We start from the raw sequence: 17147 nt of genomic DNA, 5'->3' as shown, positions 1-17147 counted from the left end.
GGCAAAGGGAAGGCAAAGGCAGGGAAGGCACTGAAGAGAAAGCCTCGTCACAGGCCAGGCCTGAGGAGAAGGCTGCAGAGAACGCCAAAACAGAGACAAAAGAAAACAAATCAGGGAAGGCCAAAATGGAGGGCAAGGTCCATGAGAACGCTGCATGGAAGGCCAACGCAGAAGGCCAAGGGCAATGGCCAAAGAGAACATGGAAGGGAACGCCAAAACCAAAGGCCAAAGAGAACGCCGTAAGGGATGCCAAAACAAGAGGCCAAAGGGAATGTGGCAATGAAGGCTGAGGGCAATGGCCAAAGAGAACGCAGCCAGGAGCGCCAAAACTGAAGGCCAAAGAGAATGTTGTAGGGAACGCCAGAACAGAAGGCAAAGGGAACGTGGCAAAGAAGGCCAAGGACAAAGGCCAAGGGAATGTGGCACAGATGGCCAGAACCGAAGGCCAAAGAGAACACAGCAAAGGTGGCCAAGGGCAAATGGCCAAGAGAATGCCACAGGGAACGCCAAAACAGGAGGGCAAGAGAACGCAGTAGGGAACAGCGAGGGCAAGGAGAACACAGCAGGGAAAGGCTGGAGGTGAGGAGAACACAGAAAGAAAAGGACAGGCAGCATTCAGGGCACCATGAAGTGCAGAAATGAGCTCTGGGAACCCTACCTTGTGCCTCAGTAAGTAATGAGTAAACATTGGTGGGTGAGCATTGCCCTTACCTGCTGGGCAGACAATTACCGGCCAGCAAAGCGAGGTTCCAGGGCATTCCGGGAAATGCAGATTCCAGTTTCTGCTACTGCCATGAAGAGCCGCGCATCTCCGTGCTGTCCTTAAAGTGCTCAGGAGCAACGCAGCTCTGCTGCCACCTGTGGGACACAACGCAGTAATGAAGGCGCTGCCCCGCATGTGTGGGGCTGCACCCTGAGCACATTGCTGTAATGATGACACAAGGGTTGTAATTAATTATAATTATAAATAACATTAGGGATATAATTAATGTTATTCATAGGGTTGAAGTTACAGTTGGTCTAACATCAGTATTCTGCACTACAATCACAATTAAGGTTATTTGACAAAAAACATGAGGCATTATTTCTAAGGCAGCATTCAGGTTAAGAGACATTTTCAACACTGCGTTAAGGGTTTGGTTTACAGATACACTGCAGGTTAACACAATTATCGTTAGGACTCCCATGCAGCTACGGGTTCAGGTCAAGGTTAACTTTAATGTTGCCTCCCAGCTAATCCCAGAGTGCCAAAGGCAAGCAGAACTCCCAGGGCAGGCAAAGGGAAGGAGAACTCCCATGGAAAACCAAGGTAAATGCGAAGAAAACAGCCAAGCTAAGGCAAGGGCAAAAGCAAAGAGAGCACCAATGGAAAGCCAAGGTGAGGGCAAGGAGAATGCAACAGGAAAGGTCAGAATACAGCCAAAGAGAACACAGCAGGAAAGGCCAAGGGCAAAGGCCAAGAGAATGCAGCACAAAATGCCAAAACAAAAGGACAAGGGAACACAACATGGAATGCCCAGGCAAGGGCTAAGAAAACATGGCAGGAAAAGCCAAAATAGGAGGCCAAAAAGAACGCGGCAAAGAAGGCCAATGCAGAATGTGGCTGGAACAGCAAGTTGGGAGGTCAAAGAGAACACTGCAGGGAATGCCAAAACAGGAGGCCAAAGAAAATGCTGCTGGGAACGCCAAAACTGAATGCTGAAGAGGATGTGGCAACAGAAAGCCAAGGGCAATGGCCAAGAGATGTGGCATAGAACACAAAAACAGGAGGGCAAGGGCCAAGAGAACGTGGAAGGAACGCCAAAACAGGAGGGCAGGAGAACGCAGCAGGGAACGCCAAAACCGAATGCTGAAGTGAATGCGGCAAAGAAAGCCAAGGGCAATGGCCAAGAGAACCCAGCATGGAACACAAAAACAGGAGGGCAAGAGAATGCCCAGCCAATGGCAACGGCTAAGAGAATATGGAAGGAAATACCAAAACAGGAGGGCGAGAGAACGCAGTACAGAACGCCAAAACTGAACGCTGAAGTGAATCCGGCAAAGAAAGCCAAGGGCAATGGCCAAATGAATGTGGCATGGAACACAAAAACAGGAGGGCAAGACAACGCAGTAGGGAACAGCAAGGGCAAAGGGAAGGAAAACACTGCAGTGAAAGGCCAGAGACAAAGAGAACACAGAAAGAAAAGGACAGGCAGCATCCAGGGCACCATAAAGTGCAATGAAGAGCTCTGGGAGCACCGTGTTGTGCCGTGCTATGGAGTGGATAAACACTGATGGGTGAGCATTGCCCTTACCTGCTGGGCAGACAATTACCAGCCAGCAAAGCGAGGTTCTGGGGCGTTCCAGGAAATGCAGATTCCGGTTCCTTGCTGTTCCCATGAAGAGCCACGCATCTCCATGCAGTCGTTACAGCACTTGGGAGCGCTGCAACTCCGCAGCCACCTGTGGGACACAAAACAGTAATGAAGGCACTGCCCTGCAGATGTGCCTCTTTCACAAACCTGCACTCCTTTCCCTGATCAATGTGGCTGCACTCTGTGCGTGATGCTGCTTACCAGCAGCACTGCAGCTGGGAACAACAGACAAGGAGAAGGCTCAGGTACCCAACAACATTCATCTTCCATCCTCTCTGATAACTGCTCATTATACACTGCTCTCACCTTCGGTTTGGTAGGTGGGGATCGAGGAAGCAATGCCGGTCCCACAGACCCCTCCCTATCCCACACTGTGATGGGAGATCAGGATCTGGACCACCTGAGAACTTGACATCCAGGAGTCTTTGGGTCCTGATGAGACGAGTCCCAGAGCCCTGAGGGAATTCACCGCTGCAGTCACCGAGCCACTCTCAGTGATATTTGAGAAGTCAAGGCAGTCAGGTAAAGTCCCTGGTGAGCAGAAAAAAGGCAACAGCACAGCTGTTACTGCAGATATAAAGTGTGACCATGGGAACCACCAACGTGTCAGTCTCACCTCTGTGCTGCAAAGAATCGAGGAGCAGATCCTCCTGGAAGTGACTCTGAAGCACGTTCCAGTGCATCACCACCCTCTGTGTGAAAAGCTTCCTCCTAATAACCAACCTAAACCTCCCCTGTTTCATTTTAAAACCATTTCCCCTTGTCCTATCACAATCCACCCTCGTAAACAGCCGTTCCCCTTCCTGCTGTTCCTCCTTCAAGTACTGCGAGGCTGCAATGAGGTCCCCCCAAGCCTTCTCTTCTCCAGGCTGAACAACCCCACTTCCCTCAACCTTTCCTTGTAGGAGAGCTGCTCCAACCGTCTGCTCATCTCAGTGCCTCCTCTGGACCCGCTCCATGAGCTCCACGTCCTTCCTGTGCTGGGGGCCCCAGGCCTGGACGCAGCACTGCAGATGAAGCCTCACAAGAGCCGAGCAGATGGGGACGATCACCTCCCTGTCCCTGCTGGCCGCTCCTCTTTTAACGCAGCCCAGAACACAGCTGGCCTTCCAGGCAGCAGGCGCGCTCTGCTGGCTGATGTCCACTCATGGATCCCAGCTCATCCACCAGGATCCACAAAGTCCTTCTCTGTGGGGCTGCTCTCAAGGTGTTCTTAGCTGAGTTTGTACAAACACCTGGGATTGCCCCTTCATCAGTGACATTGACAGTGGGGCTGAGTGCACCCTAATGACACCGAGCTGTGGGGTGCAGTGACACAGCAGAGGAACAACGCCATCCAGAGGGACCTCAACAGGCTGAGTAGTGGCACTCAGCGATGTACCTTCCTGGCCCAGAAAGCCAACCGTACGCTGGGCTCCATCCAAAGATGTGTGGTCAGCAGGCGAAGGGAGCTGGTCCTGCCCCTCTGCTCTACGCTGTGAGGCCTCACCTGGAGGTGCTGCATCTGGATGTGGATGTCCGCAGCACAGGACAGACGTGGAGCTGTTGAAGAACATCCAGAGAACGGCCACAAATATGAACTGAGGGATGGAACGCCTTTCCTATAAAGAGAGAGAGCTGGAGCTGTTCAGCCTGCAGAAGTGAAGGCTCCAAGGTGATCTGGTAACAGCCTTTCAACACCTGAAGGGAAGAACAAGGAAAGATTTAGCCTAGATATAAAGAAAATCTTGTACAGTGAGGGTGGTGACACAGTGGAACAGGTTACCCAGACATGTGATGGATGCCCTGTCCCTTCCAAGGTGAGGCTGGGTCAACCTCTGGGCAGCCTGATCTGGCTGTGGATGTTCCTGTTCGTTGTGTGGCAGTTGGACAAGATCACCACCAATGGTACCAAGTACTCTGGCTAGGATAATCCACATCCATCAGAGCCTCTCTGGGCCAGTCCCAGTATTCAGCAGAGCAGGGGCTTCACTTCATCACGCTGGGGTGATACTGAGTACAGCAGTCCAGAAGAGGACAATCCTTGGCTTTCTATAAAGACAAAGATTTATTACACCTAAGGGTGCACAGAACGCCCTTAAACAACTCTGCATGGTTGGAAGCAGTGCATAACAGCCCTGAAATAAAGGAAGAATAAGTTACCCCATTCCAAAGATGAACACTCAGCCCACACTGCCAAGGAAGCAGTCTCCAGGTAGAGATGCTGCCCTTATGGCTTTCATCCCTTAAATGTTGTCAGAATACTACAAAAAAAAAAAAAAATAAAAAAAATAAAAAAAATAAAAAAGGGAGATTGCAGGCCTGAAATAAAGAAAAAACAAAGAAACCACTTACACCCTTCTCAAAGGCCAAAACTCACCCATGCTCCACAGGAGACAGCCACCAGAGATCAACATTGCCCTTACATCTGCCAGCACTTCAATGTGGTCAGGATGCCCCAAAAACAGGAAAGGTCACAGTCCTAAAACAAGAAGAAATCATTCATCCTTTCTCAAGGACCAGAGCTCACCCCACACTCCCAAGGAGACGGTCTCTAAAAACAGATACCACCTTAAAGGCTGCCAGCCCTTAAGTGGGGTCAGGATCCCCCCAACAACAAGACATTGCAACCCTGGAATAAAGAATCACTCACCCAGTTTCAAGGGTTCACCCCACACTCTAAAGGAAGCAAATCTCCAGGTGCAGTCGCTGCTCCTTCTGCTGACAGACCTTAAATGTGGTCAGAGCCCCCAGAAAGTGAAATTACAATCCAGCAGTAAAGAAGAAATCAATGACCCCATTCCAAAAACACTCAGCCCACACCCCAAAGGAAGCAGCCTCCATGCAGAGATGCTGCCCTTACAGCTTCCAGCCCTTAAAAATGGTCAGGATCCCCAAAAAAGGGAAAGACCAGAGCCCTACAATAAAGCAGCAGTCACTCACCCCATTCCAAAGGGCAGAACTCGCTCCCAATGCTCCAAGGAGGCAGTTCCCAAGCAGAATGCTGCCCTTACTGTTCCCAGTCCTTAAATATGGGCAGGGAGGGGGTGGAGCCAAGCTCAGCCCTATCCGGTCCCACAGGTAAATCGCTTCCACCTGTGCTGTCAGGGCTGGCCACACCCCTCACCAGGTGCTCAATCACTGCTTCAGACCGTAAACAACAAAAAAAAAGACTAATTACAACCAGGTGATTGGATCTGCCTGTCCGGCAAGGGGAGTTTGATCAAAGGATGAGCAACAATGGCGTGCATATTTTGATTCAAGTCTGTCCTCAAAGGCATTTGGTAAAATTTCTAATAGAGAGGGGAGCACAAATTTCAGTACTGATACAGCACACAAATTATTGCAGTACTGATACAGCACACAAATTTCGGTACTGATGCAGAAGATGCTGAAAAGCTGTGTGTGCAGCCTGGACGGCAGAGTTGAGATCACGGCTGTGATCGGAGTCAGCGCTGTTTGCCAAACTGGTGGGGACAGCTTGTGGCTCTGCAGTGAAAAACGTGTCGCCGACTTTCTTTGCAATTGAAGACCATCGTGAAAACAATTCAGGATTTGACATCCTCAGTGGGTGAACCTGGCACCTGAACATGGCAGCTGACATAGGGATGACACTCGGGTGATATTGGGGGGTGACGCTGGGGGATGGTGTTGGGTTATTACTGCAGGGTGACATCAGGGAGTGACATTGCAGTGACATAGTTGGGGTGACACTGGGGTGACCCTGGGCTGACCCTGGGATGATGTGGGGGGGTGATGCTGGGGGGTGATGCTGGGGGGCGATGTTGGAGCATCATGGGGGGGACATCAGGGAGTGATGTTGTAGTGATACTGTTGGGGGTTGTAGTGGAAACCCTCAGTCGTGCCTTGAAACAGTGATTGAGAAGGGACAAACCATAGAAGCTCAGGTGCATGAAACACACCTGAGTGATGGAAGGGGGTGGAGCCAGGCTCCACCCCCTCCCGGGTCTCATTTAAGCATTGGCATCAGAAGTGAGGGGCTTTGGTTAGAGGTCTGTGCTTGCAGGAGGTCTCCCAAAGGTGAGCCGGTTTTTGGTTGGTTTCTGTGTTTACAGCTGCTGTTTGAGCACATCCTCACTTACTACAGCCTGGGACTTTGCTTCTCTGCTGTTGTTGTTGCATTTTCCATCATGCTGCAGCATTACAGTAGATAATTAATGGTAAGGCTGATATGGGGGGGTTTTTGTGGGGTGATGTTGTTAGAGTGAAGCTGGGAGGTTACAATGTAATGAGACTAGGATGATGTTGGGGTTTTACTCAAGGATAGCATCAGGGAGTGATGTTCGGGTGACACTGGTGGGGGTGCACTGCTGAGACATGACAGTGATGCTGGGTCTATGTGTGCAGTCATGCTGTAGGCTGATGTTGAGGGATGAGATAAAGGAGTGATGTTGTTGGGGGGAGGAATCTTACTGGGGAGATGCTGGGACTCAATACTCTATGATGTGTCAGTGATGTTGGTGGGTGATGTTGGGGTATCATTGGGGCAGAAAGCAAAAAGTGATGCTGGATTAATGTTGATGAAGTAACACAGGGATGAGGGGGATGAAATTGTACAGGTGACACCGGACAGACGTTGGAAAACAACCTGCGGTTGACATCAGAGAGCGTCACTGGGATGGACGTGATGACAGAGAAGATGTTGAGGTGATGCTCAAATAGTGTTTTGAACCTAAAATATCACTTATTTTCATAGAAATCCCTTTTTTCCCTGAAACATTGCTTATTTTCATAGAAATCCCTGTTTTTCCCCTCAAATATCGCTTATTTTCATAGAAATCCCTGTTTTTCCCCTCAAATATCGCTTATTTTCATAGAAATCCCTGTTTTTCCCCTAAAATATCGCTTATTTTCATAGAAATCCCTGTTTTTAACCTAAAATATCGCTGATTTTCATAGAAATCCCTGTTTTTCCCCTAAAATATCGATATTTTCATAGAAATCCCTGTTTTTCCCCTCAAATATCGCTTATTTTCATAGAAATCCCTGTTTCTCCCCTTAAATATCGCTTATTTTCATAGAAATCCCTGTTTTTCCCCTAAAATATCGCTTATTTTCATAGAAATCCCTGTTTTTCCCCTTAAATATCGCTTATTTTCATAGAAATCCCTGTTTTTACCCCAAAAATATCGCTTATTTTCATAGAAATCCCTGTTTTTAACCCTAAAATATCACTTATTTTCATAGAAATCCCGGTTTTTCCCCTAAAATATCGCTTATTTTCATAGAAATCCCTGTTTTTCCCCTAAAATATCGCTGATTTTCATAGAAATCCCTGTTTTTCCCCTAAAATATCGCTGATTTTCATAGAAATCCCTGTTTTTCCCCTTAAATATCGCTTATTTTCATAGAAATCCCTGTTTTTAACCTAAAATATCGCTTATTTTCATAGAAATCCCTGTTTTTCCCCTAAAATATCGCTTATTTTCATAGAAATCCCTGTTTTTCCCCTTAAATATTGCTTATTTTCATAGAAATCCCTGTTTTTCCCCTAAAATATCGCTTATTTTCATAGAAATCCCTGTTTTTACCCCAAAAATATCGCTTATTTTCATAGAAATCCCTGTTTTTCCCCTAAAATATTGCTTATTTTCATAGAAATCCCTGTTTTGCCCCTAAAATATCGCTTATTTTCATAGAAATCCCTGTTTTTCCCCTAAAATATCGCTGGTTTTCATAGAAATCCCTATTTTCCCCTAAAATATCACTTATTTTCATAGAAATCCCTGTTTTGCCCCTAAAATATCGCTTATTTTCATAGAAATCCCTGTTTTTCCCCTAAAATATCACTCATTTTCATAGAAATCCCTGTTTTTCCCCTGAAATATCGCTTATTTTCATAGAAATCCCTGTTTTTCCCCAAAAATATCGCTGGTTTTCATAGAATTCCCTGTTTTTCCCCTAAAATATCGCTTATTTTCATAGAAATCCCTGTTTTTCCCCTAAAATATCACTTATTTTCATAGAAATCCCTGTTTTTCCCCTAAAATATTGCTTGTTTTCATAGCAATCCCTGTTTTTAACATTAAATATCGCTTATTTTCATAGAAATCCCTGTTTTTAACCCAAAAATATCGCTTATTTTCATGGAAATCCCTGTTTTTCCCCTTAAATATCGCTTATTTTCATAGAAATCCCTGTTTTTAACCCTAAAATATCGCTTATTTTCATAGAAATCCCTGTTTTTCCCCTAAAATATCGCTTATTTTCATAGAAATCCCTGTTTTTCCCCTAAAATATCGCTTATTTTCATAGAAATCCCTGTTTTTAACCCAAAAATATCGCTTATTTTCATAGAAATCCCTGTTTTTACCCCAAAAATATCGCTTATTTTCATAGAAATCCCTGTTTTTCCCCTAAAATATCGCTGATTTTCATCGAAATCCCTGTTTTTCCCCTTAAATATCGCTTATTTTCATGGAAATCTCAGTTTTTCCCCTAAAATATCGCTTATTTCCATAGAAATCCCTGTTTTTCCCCTAAAATATTGCTTATTTTCATAGAAATCCCTGTTTTGCCCCTAAAATATCGCTTATTTTCATAGAAATCCCTGTTTTTCCCCTAAAATATCGCTGATTTTCATAGAAATCCCTGTTTTTCCCCTAAAATATCGCTTATTTTCATAGAAATCCCTGTTTTTCCCCTAAAATCTCGCTTATTTTCATAGAAATCCCTGTTTTTAACCCAAAAATATCGCTTATTTTCATAGAAATCCCTGTTTTTCCCCTAAAATATTGCTTATTTTCATAGAAATCCCTGTTTTTCCCCTTAAATATCGCTTATTTTCATAGAAATCCCTGTTTTACCCCAAAAATATCGCTTATTTTCATAGAAATCCCTGTTTTTAACCCTAAAATATCACTTATTTTCATAGAAATCCCGGTTTTTCCCCTAAAATATCGCTTATTTTCATAGAAATCCCTGTTTTTCCCATAAAATATCACTTATTTTCATAGAAATCCCTGTTTTTCCCCTTAAATATCGCTTATTTTCATAGAAATCCCTGTTTTTCCCCTAAAATATCGCTTATTTTCATAGAAATCCCTGTTTTTCCCCTAAAATATCGCTTATTTTCATAGAAATCCCTGTTTTTCCCCTTAAATATCGCTGATTTTCATAGAAATCCCTGTTTTTCCCCTAAAATATCGCTTATTTTCATAGAAATCCCTGTTTTTCCCCTTAAATATCGCTTATTTTCATAGAAATCCCTGTTTTTAACCCTAAAATATCGCTTATTTTCATAGAAATGCCTGTTTTTCCCCTAAAATATCGCTTATTTTCATAGAAATCCCTGTTTTTCCCCTAAAATATCGCTTATTTTCATAGAAATCCCTGTTTTTACCCCAAAAATATCGCTTATTTTCATAGAAATCCCTGTTTTTAACCCTAAAAGATCACTTATTTTCATAGAAATCCCGGTTTTTCCCCTAAAATATCGCTTATTTTCATAGAAATCCCTGTTTTTCCCCTAAAATATCGCTGATTTTCATAGAAATCCCTGTTTTTCCCCTTAAATATCGCTTATTTTCATAGAAATCCCTGTTTTTAACCCTAAAATATCGCTTATTTTCATAGAAATCCCTGTTTTTAACCATAAAATATCGCTTATTTTCATCGAAATCCCTGTTTTTCCCCTTAAATATCGCTTATTTTCATAGAAATCCCTGTTTTTCCCCTAAAATATCGCTTATTTCCATAGAAATCCCTGTTTTTAACCCAAAAATATCGCTGATTTTCATAGAAATCCCTGTTTTTCCCCTAAAATATTGCTTATTTTCATAGAAATCCCTGTTTTGCCCCTAAAATATCGCTTATTTTCATAGAAATCCCTGTTTTTCCCCTAAAATATCGCTGATTTTCATAGAAATCCCTGTTTTGCCCCTAAAATATCGCTTATTTTCATAGAAATCCCTGTTTTTCCCCAAAAATATCGCTGGTTTTCATAGAAATCCCTGTTTTTCCCCTTAAATATCGCTGGTTTTCATAGAAATCCCTGTTTTTCCCCTAAAATATCGCTTATTTTCATAGAAATCCCTGTTTTTCCCCTAAAATATCGCTTATTTTCATAGAAATCCCTGTTTTTCCCCTTAAATATCGCTTATTTTCATAGAAATCCCTGTTTTTCCCCTGAAATATCGCTTATTTTCATAGAAATCCCTGTTTTTCCCCTTAAATATCGCTTATTTTCATCGAAATCCCTGTTTTTCCCCTAAAATATCACTTATTTTCATAGAAATCCCTGTTTTTCCCCTAAAAAATCGCTTATTTTCATGGAAATCCCTGTTTTTAACATTAAATATCGCTTATTTTCATAGAAATCCCTGTTTTTAACGCAAAAATATCGCTTATTTTCATGGAAATCCCTGTTTTTCCCCTTAAATATCGCTTATTTTCATAGAAATCCCTGTTTTTAACCCTAAAATATCGCTTATTTTCATAGAAATCCCTGTTTTTCCCCTAAAATATCGCTTATTTTCATAGAAATCCCTGTTTTTCCCCTAAAATATCGCTTATTTTCATAGAAATCCCTGTTTTTCCCCTAAAATATCGCTTATTTTCATAGAAATCCCTGTTTTTAACCCAAAAATATCGCTTATTTTCATAGAAATCCCTGTTTTTCCCATGAAATATTGCATATATTCATAGAAATCCCTGTTTTTCCCCTAAAATATCGCTTATTTTCATAGAAATCCCTGTTTTTCCCCTCAAATATCGCTTATTTTCATAGAAATCCCTGTTTTTAACCCAAAAATATCGCTTATTTTCATCGAAATCCCTGTTTTTCCCCTAAAATATCGCTTATTTTCATAGAAATCCCTGTTTTTCCCCTAAAATATCGCTTATTTTCATAGAAATCCCTGTTTTTCCCCTTAAATATCGCTTATTTTCATAGAAATCCCTGTTTTTAACCCAAAAATATCGCTGATTTTCATAGAAATCCCTGTTTTTAACCATAAAATATCGCTTATTTTCATAGAAATCCCTGTATTTAACCCTAAAATATCGCTTATTTTCATAGAAATGCCTGTTTTTCCAATTAAATATCGCTTATTTTCATAGAAATCCCTGTTTTTCCAATTAAATATCGCTAATTTTCATAGAAATCCCTGTTTTTCCCCTTAAATATCGCTTATTTTCATAGAAATCCCTGTTTTTCCCCTTAAATATCGCTGATTTTCATAGAAATCCCTGTTTTTCCCCTAAAATATCGCTTATTTTCATAGAAATCCCTGTTTTTCCCCTAAAATCTCGCTTATTTTCATAGAAATCCCTGTTTTTAACCCAAAAATATCGCTTATTTTCATAGAAATCCCTGTTTTTCCCCTAAAATATTGCTTATTTTCATAGAAATCCCTGTTTTTCCCCTTAAATATCGCTTATTTTCATAGAAATCCCTGTTTTACCCCAAAAATATCGCTTATTTTCATAGAAATCCCTGTTTTTAACCCTAAAATATCACTTATTTTCATAGAAATCCCGGTTTTTCCCCTAAAATATCGCTTATTTTCATAGAAATCCCTGTTTTTCCCATAAAATATCGCTTATTTTCATAGAAATCCCTGTTTTTCCCCTTAAATATCGCTTATTTTCATAGAAATCCCTGTTTTTAACCCTAAAATATCGCTTATTTTCATAGAAATCCCTGTTTTTCCCCTAAAATATCGCTTATTTTCATAGAAATCCCTGTTTTTCCCCTTAAATATCGCTTATTTTCATAGAAATCCCTGTTTTTCCCCTAAAATATCGCTTATTTTCATAGAAATCCCTGTTTTTAACCCAAAAATATCGCTGGTTTTCATAGAAATCCCTGTTTTTCCCCTAAAATATTGCTTATTTTCATAGAAATCCCTGTTTTGCCCCTAAAATATCGCTTATTTTCATAGAAATCCCTGTTTTTCCCCTAAAATATCACTTATTTTCATAGAAATCCCTGTTTTTAACCATAAAATATCGCTTATTTTCATAGACATCCCTGTTTTTCCCCTTAAATATCGCTTATTTTCATGGAAATCCCTGTTTTTCCCCTAAAATATCACTTATTTCCATAGAAATCCCTGTTTTTCCCCTTAAATATCGCTTATTTTCATAGAAATCCCTGTTGTAAACATTAAATATCGCTTATTTTCATAGAAATCCCTGTTTTTCCCCTGAAATATCGCTTATTTTCATAGAAATCCCTGTTTTTCCCCTGAAATATCGCTTATTTTCATAGAAATCCCTGTTTTTAACCTTAAATATCGCTTATTTTCATAGAAATCCCGTATTTAACCCTAAAATATCGCTTATTTTCATAGAAATCCCGGTTTTTCCCCTGAAATATCGCTTATTTTCATAGAAATCCCTGTTTTTCCCCTAAAATATCGCTTATTTTCATAGAAATCCCTGTTTTTCCCCTAAAATATCGCTTATTTTCATAGAAATCCCTGTTTTTCCCCTGAAATATCGCTTATTTTCATAGAAATCCCTGTTTTTCCCCTAAAATATCGCTTATTTTCATAGAAATCCCTGTTTTTCCCCTCAAATATCGCATATATTCATAGAAATCCCTGTTTTTCCCCTGAAATATCGCTGATTTTCATAGAAATCCCTGTTTTTCCCCTAAAATATCGCTTATTTTCATAGAAATCCCTGTTTTTCCCCTAAAATATCGCTTATTTTCATAGAAATCCCTGTTTTTCCCCTAAAATATCGCTTATTTTCATAGAAATCCCTGTTTTTCCCCTAAAATATCGCTTATTTTCATAGAAATCCCTGTTTTTAACGCAAAAATATCGCTTATTTTCATGGAAATCCCTGTTTTTCCCCTTAAATATCGCTTATTTTCATAGAAATCCCTGTTTTTAACCCTAAAATATCGCTTATTTTCATAGAAATCCCTGTTTTTCCCCTAAAATATCGCTTATTTTCATAGAAATCCCTGTTTTTCCCCTAAAATATCGCTTATTTTCATAGAAATCCCTGTTTTTCCCCTAAAATATCGCTTATTTTCATAGAAATCCCTGTTTTTAACCCAAAAATATCGCTTATTTTCATAGAAATCCCTGTTTTTCCCATGAAATATTGCATATATTCATAGAAATCCCTGTTTTTCCCCTAAAATATCGCTTATTTTCATAGAAATCCCTGTTTTTCCCCTCAAATATCGCTTATTTTCATAGAAATCCCTGTTTTTAACCCAAAAATATCGCTTATTTTCATCGAAATCCCTGTTTTTCCCCTAAAATATCGCTTATTTTCATAGAAATCCCTGTTTTTCCCCTAAAATATCGCTTATTTTCATAGAAATCCCTGTTTTTCCCCTTAAATATCGCTTATTTTCATAGAAATCCCTGTTTTTAACCCAAAAATATCGCTGATTTTCATAGAAATCCCTGTTTTTAACCATAAAATATCGCTTATTTTCATAGAAATCCCTGTATTTAACCCTAAAATATCGCTTATTTTCATAGAAATGCCTGTTTTTCCAATTAAATATCGCTTATTTTCATAGAAATCCCTGTTTTTCCAATTAAATATCGCTAATTTTCATAGAAATCCCTGTTTTTCCCCTTAAATATCGCTTATTTTCATAGAAATCCCTGTTTTTCCCCTTAAATATCGCTGATTTTCATAGAAATCCCTGTTTTTCCCCTAAAATATCGCTTATTTTCATAGAAATCCCTGTTTTTCCCCTAAAATCTCGCTTATTTTCATAGAAATCCCTGTTTTTAACCCAAAAATATCGCTTATTTTCATAGAAATCCCTGTTTTTCCCCTAAAATATTGCTTATTTTCATAGAAATCCCTGTTTTTCCCCTTAAATATCGCTTATTTTCATAGAAATCCCTGTTTTACCCCAAAAATATCGCTTATTTTCATAGAAATCCCTGTTTTTAACCCTAAAATATCACTTATTTTCATAGAAATCCCGGTTTTTCCCCTAAAATATCGCTTATTTTCATAGAAATCCCTGTTTTTCCCATAAAATATCGCTTATTTTCATAGAAATCCCTGTTTTTCCCCTTAAATATCGCTTATTTTCATAGAAATCCCTGTTTTTAACCCTAAAATATCGCTTATTTTCATAGAAATCCCTGTTTTTCCCCTAAAATATCGCTTATTTTCATAGAAATCCCTGTTTTTCCCCTTAAATATCGCTTATTTTCATAGAAATCCCTGTTTTTCCCCTAAAATATCGCTTATTTTCATAGAAATCCCTGTTTTTAACCCAAAAATATCGCTGGTTTTCATAGAAATCCCTGTTTTTCCCCTAAAATATTGCTTATTTTCATAGAAATCCCTGTTTTGCCCCTAAAATATCGCTTATTTTCATAGAAATCCCTGTTTTTCCCCTAAAATATCACTTATTTTCATAGAAATCCCTGTTTTTAACCATAAAATATCGCTTATTTTCATAGACATCCCTGTTTTTCCCCTTAAATATCGCTTATTTTCATGGAAATCCCTGTTTTTCCCCTAAAATATCACTTATTTCCATAGAAATCCCTGTTTTTCCCCTTAAATATCGCTTATTTTCATAGAAATCCCTGTTGTAAACATTAAATATCGCTTATTTTCATAGAAATCCCTGTTTTTCCCCTGAAATATCGCTTATTTTCATAGAAATCCCTGTTTTTCCCCTGAAATATCGCTTATTTTCATCAAAATCCCTGTTTTTAACCTTAAATATCGCTTATTTTCATAGAAATCCCGTATTTAACCCTAAAATATCGCTTATTTTCATAGAAATCCCGGTTTTTTCCCCTGAAATATCGCTTATTTTCATAGAAATCCCTGTTTTTCCCCTAAAATATCGCTTATTTTCATAGAAATCCCTGTTTTTCCCCTAAAATATCGCTTATTTTCATAGAAATCCCTGTTTTTCCCCTGAAATATCGCTTATTTTCATAGAAATCCCTGTTTTTCCCCTAAAATATCGCTTATTTTCATAGAAATCCCTGTTTTTCCCCTCAAATATCGCATATATTCATAGAAATCCCTGTTTTTCCCCTGAAATATCGCTGATTTTCATAGAAATCCCTGTTTTTCCCCTAAAATATCGCTTATTTTCATAGAAATCCCTGTTTTTCCCCTAAAATATCGCTTATTTTCATAGAAATCCCTGTTTTTCCCCTAAAATATCGCTTATTTTCATAGAAATCCCTGTTTTTCCCCTAAAATATCGCTTATTTTCATAGAAATCCCTGTTTTTCTGCTCAAATATCGTATATATTTATAGAAATCCCTGTTTTTCCCCTGAAATATCGCTTATTTTCATAGTAATCCCTGTTTTTCCCCTAAAATATTGCTTGTTTTCATAGCAATCCTTGTTTTTAACCTTAAATATCGCTTGTTTTCATAGAAATGCCAGTTTTTCCCCTTAATGCGTCTTTTTGGCAAACTACTGCGCACGCCTTTGTGTGGAATCGTTCTGCAAATGCGGCACTGTGCCTCCCTACTGCGCATGCGCATTTCTGGCATCGTACTGTGCATGCGCCCGTTTGTGATACTAAGGCGCATGCGCCCGGCTGGAAACCTAGTGCGCTTGCGCCAGGCTGGTAGCGTACTGCGCATGCTGTAGTCTGGCATCGTAGTGCGCATGCGCGATTTCGGCACCTTTCGGCGCATGTGCAACCCTGGCAGCCTACTGCCCATGCGCCGAGCTGGCACCGTTCAGCGCATGTGCCGCGCTTGTACCCTACCGCACTTGCGCCTGTCTAGCACCGTACTGATCATGCGCCGGGATGGCTCACATCTGAGCATGCGTCAGGCTGGCACCCTACTGCGCATGTACCTGACTGGCATCGTTCTGCGCATGCGACGCGCTTGTATCATAATGCGCATGCGCCAGGCTTGCTTTGCCGCAGCTGTTCTTGGTTTTCCCCTTAAATATCGCTTTTTTTTGTAGAAATCCCTGTGTTTCCCCTTAAATATCGCTTATTTTGGTAGAAATCCCTGTTATTAAACCTTCAGTATCGCTTCATACTCTGCATGCGCCGGGCTGTTAAACTCTGAGCATGCGCTGGGCTGGCACCCTACTGCGCATTCGCCTATCTGGTATCATAGTGATCATGCGCGGGTCTGGCAAACTACTGCGCATGTGCTGGCTTTGCATCGTTGTGCGCATGCTCCGCGCTGGCAACGTTTTGCGCATGCGCGGTGCTGTGTCCCTATTGCGCATGCGCCGGGTTTGCAGTATGCAGCGCATGCGCGTCACTGTCACACTCCTGCGCATGCGCCGCACCGGCAGCCTGTTGCGCTTGCGCCGATCTTGAAGTATACCGCGCATGCGCCTGGCTGCCATCGTACTGCGCATGTGTTTAAATTGCGTCGTACTGCGCATGCACTGGACTAGAAACCTACTGCGCATGCGGCGGGCTGGCTCCTTACAGCGCATGCGCCCGGCTGGCATCTAACTGCGCATGCACTTTGCTGGCAATCTACTGCACATATGCCGCGCTGTTGTCGTTTTGCGCATGCGGTAGTCTGGCATCGTACTGCGGTTGGGCGCTTCTTGCAGCCTACTGCGCATGCGCTTCGCTGGCGCACTACTGCACATGCGCCGTCCTTGCACTGTTCTGCGCATGCGCCACGCTTGTACCTTAATGCACATGCGCCCCTCTAGCATCGTTGTGCGCTTGCGCCAGGCTTGCACCGTACTGCGCATGCGTCTGGTTGGCACACTACTGCGCATACGCCTGACTGGCATCGTTTTGCGCATGCGCCTCGCTTGTAACCTACTGCGTATGCGCCGGGCTGGCATTTTCATAGGAATTCTTGTTTTTCCCCTTAAATATCGCTTATTTTCATAGA

At 41.3% G+C, this 17147-nt stretch overlaps 1 long non-coding RNA gene across 1 annotated transcript; it reads right to left on the bottom strand.

Moving 5' to 3' along the window:
- Window positions 1–625: 625 nt before the first annotated feature.
- On the bottom strand, window positions 626–5754 carry LOC125687815 (uncharacterized). The gene is made up of 6 exons (XR_007374421.1): window positions 5277–5754; window positions 4987–5063; window positions 4714–4815; window positions 2661–2885; window positions 2295–2442; window positions 626–858 (listed from the first exon to the last, which is right to left on the bottom strand). It is a non-coding gene; the product is annotated as an uncharacterized LOC125687815 (long non-coding RNA).
- Window positions 5755–17147: the final 11393 nt, after the last annotated feature.

This window comes from Lagopus muta, unplaced genomic scaffold, assembly GCF_023343835.1.
Source record: "Lagopus muta isolate bLagMut1 unplaced genomic scaffold, bLagMut1 primary scaffold_77, whole genome shotgun sequence".
Classification (NCBI taxonomy): Eukaryota; Metazoa; Chordata; class Aves; order Galliformes; family Phasianidae; genus Lagopus; species Lagopus muta.
Note: the sequence above shows the minus strand (reverse complement) of the source record. Positions and strands in the feature narration are given on the sequence as shown.